Source organism: Solanum lycopersicum, chromosome 10, assembly GCF_036512215.1.
Source record: "Solanum lycopersicum chromosome 10, SLM_r2.1".
Taxonomy (NCBI): domain Eukaryota; kingdom Viridiplantae; phylum Streptophyta; class Magnoliopsida; order Solanales; family Solanaceae; genus Solanum; species Solanum lycopersicum.
The window spans coordinates 19060159-19063765 of record NC_090809.1 but is presented as its reverse complement, the minus strand read 5'-3'; the positions used below and the strand labels follow the sequence as shown (position 1 = coordinate 19063765).

The window sequence follows — 3607 nt, the reverse complement described above, 5'->3', positions numbered from 1 at the left end:
AGATATATTAGAAGTACAAAAGAAAGTTGAGAGAAAGGTGTGAAATTAGTGCACTTTTTTTAATGGACAACGCACAAGTATCCCCTAGACTATGACTGAAATTATAGCGACACATCTTAACTAAAATAAGGTCTTATTACGCCTCATCACTTTTTCTCTATATTTCTATACACCTTTTTAGCCTACATGGACTCCAAACATCTCTCACGTGTTTCACCTAAGTGAAGTTACGGAGTATGTCACGTAAGTCAAAAGGTGTATAAAATTACACAAAAAATGAATTCAAAAGGTAATAGAACCTTAAATTAGTTAAGATGTGTCTCTGAAATTTTGGTCATAATCTAAGGATAATTATGGCGCATCCATTTTTTAGAAATAAACTTAGAGTATTGTATATACAACATTTATTTAAAAAAGAATCTGTAACTGTTGCTTTTTACTGTGATGCACTTGTTATTATAGTTGTTTATTTTCACTGTGAGACAGTTATTTTTCTTACCATTCCTTTTTAGTGTGACATGATTACTAGAGAAAAGTTCAAAACTCTAAAATATTTGTGTGTTTAAACTCCCACTGAACTTCCTTTTCTACTTTATATATCTTTTCTGTTAATTTCATTTTTTTAAAAAATATAATAATTATTCTCAACCCCTCTCCTATATATAGAATTTAGATTTAGATTGACAAAGTTTAATGTATTAATTTTTGGTTAATTCAATTTATAAATAAAAATTTAAAACTACTTTATCAATAATACACAGATATAGACATTTCAGTCATCTTTTCATGAGTACCTATAATTAGGTGCATTTTTTTAGGAAAACATTACGTATGTAACTACTGTTAAAATTGAATTTTTAAAAAACCAATAAAAACTTAAATTAGAGTTATCAATATGGGCTAATTCATTCATCTGGATTAACTTATACAAGCTTTAAATTTTACGGATTTTGTCGGATTAGTCCATTATTGTTGTGTGGGTTTGAAAATGGCGGCCAGACCAGCCTTCTTTTTTTAAAGTATATTTTTTTATTATTTTTTAAATCAAATTATAATTTAATAATATTATAATAAATATCAACAAGACAATATTACATGGTGTTAGTGTTACCTTGTTAATCAAATCTACAAATAAAATTAATTTTATAATATTTATTAAGTTTAATTTCAAGTAAAATCATAAATAGCTAAGCAGAAACATTAACCTAATTGTTTTTCAATGATCATATAATAAAACACAAAAATTATGACAATATTTCATAGGCTATAGCCTATTCAGTGATTTTCTAGAGATTTTAGGGAGTTTTTGTTTTATTTAGTACATATTTTATATATATAATTTGCATTTATATTGTAATATTTCAAACTTTAAACAAATTTTGAGTTCAAACTCTTGTTATTTTTAATACTCTATTTTACTTTTAATAACCCTATCCATATTCAACCCCCACAAATCGATAGGCTTATTCAACCCATGCAAAAATTAGCAATTAAGTCATAATATCTAACATATTTTGTCAAAATAACAACACTTTAAAATATTTATTTAAAATGCCAGAATGACAACATTTTAGAAAATAATATGTATTAAGATATTATTATTTAAAATTAATTTTATTTATATAAACAGTCATATATTGGACCAAATTCTAAGTCAATGAGTCACTAATACCCATTAACCTTCCTTCTTCACCTTTAACGTTTCTACCCCACCTTTCACATTTCTACCCGATTTTCACGTTTTCAAATTCTTTTTTTTTTCAAGGTGCTCACAAATTGTTCATCAAAATATATATTTTAATTCAATAAATTTTCTCTATTGTACGAAATCTCTTTATTAATTCAAGCAAATTTCTCGATTGACAAGGTAATTTTCATTATTTATTTAGACTTATTTTGATTTGCTATTTAAAATCACTGATTATGGTGTATATTTTGGATTGTATAGATTATGGATTTCAATATCATTTATGATTTATATTTCACATTGAATATATTATAGATTCTCGCCAATTTTTTTATATTTTTATGCAAGTTTGTTTACATATTCATCTAATATTTATATATCTCAGATCTTTATCGATTAAATAATTTTTTGTTCTTTTCTGATTTTATTTTAATATTTCAGATTTATTAGTATCTACAAACATTTATATTTGCTTTTAGGGTCTTAGATTCGGGGAAAGCATTTGTATGTCTACAATGTTTGAATTAACAGATTATTTGTGTATTCATTTGATCTATAAACATGTTTGTATTTCCTTCTTAAATATCTACAGCTATGACATATCGTGATATGTATAATAGCGGGGGATTATGGAACAAAAAGTAAATTCACTTCGTTTCAGACTGGGTAAAACCCAAGGTCATGATTATTCCCTTTGGTTTTCACAACCCAAAAATTATTTGTATACATCTTAATTTTACGCTAACAATTTTGTATTTTATTGGGTATTCATTTAGTATTTTAATATCAATTTATATGTAAACAAGTTTATATTTCTCTTTTGTTTTGTATTCAACCTAATTATATACCAACATATTTTGTATTGTATGTGCCTACTTTACCTTTCAAAGTCACTTTGTATTTCAAATGAAGAGAATATTTCTTTTGTATTAACAACTTTATATTCAATCTCATTTTATATTTATAACTTTGTATGTTTATCTCAGTTTTGCATTCATATATTGTCAACATATAGTTCATGATCGATTAATAGTTTGTATTTTACCTTTCAAAGTCATTTTGTATTTCAAATGAAGAAATTTTTTTTTTGTATTCACAACTTTATATTCAATCTTACTTTGTATTTATAACTTAAGAGAATGCACAAGTACCCCCTAGAGTTTGACTGAAATCTCAGAGACACACCTTAACTATTCTAAGGTCCTATTACCCCCCTGAATTTTTAATTTTTTTTTTTGTAATTTTGTGCACCTATTTTACTTGCTCGGCATCGAAATATCTCTCACGTGCCTAAATTGCGTGGAGTCACGGAGTTTGCCACATAAAACAAAAGGTATATAAAAAAAATTAAGTTCAGGGAGGTAATAGGACCCTATTTAATTAAGGTGTGTCTCTCGGATTTTGGTCATAGTCTAGGGAGTACTTGTGCATTGTCCCTTTATAACTTAGTATCTTCATTTCACTTTTGTATTCATATATTGTTGCATTCAACATATAGTTCATGATCAATTAATTACATTAACTTAATGGAATATAAATTATTGTTTACATACAAAAAGAAAAAACAGTTACTAAACTAAAAAAAATTATTCGTTATAAATCACAATTTCGACACATAATATCCGAAAAAAGTTATAAATCCCAACACATATTCACTGATTCAATCATGAAAAAAAAACTCTTGTACTTGACATATACGAGTATCTCATCCAAACAAATAAAAAAGTAGAAAAAAATACCTAATTATTTTCGATTATTCAATGGATGCGATAAATTTATAGTCGTCAATTTTAAAAATTTTCGTTACAAAAATATGTCGTATTCAACTTGAAGAGGCTTTGAAAAATTCTATTTAAAAAATATGTCATGTTCAACTTGAAGAAATTGTGAAAGCTACCAGATATATGATTCGGAAGATGA

At 25.9% G+C, this 3607-nt stretch overlaps 1 long non-coding RNA gene across 1 annotated transcript; it reads left to right on the top strand.

Moving 5' to 3' along the window:
• The first annotated feature begins 1757 nt into the window (after nt 1-1757).
• On the top strand, nt 1758-2554 carry LOC138339084 (uncharacterized). The gene is made up of 2 exons (XR_011212127.1): nt 1758-1867; nt 2280-2554. It is a non-coding gene; the product is annotated as an uncharacterized lncRNA (long non-coding RNA).
• Nucleotides 2555-3607: the final 1053 nt, after the last annotated feature.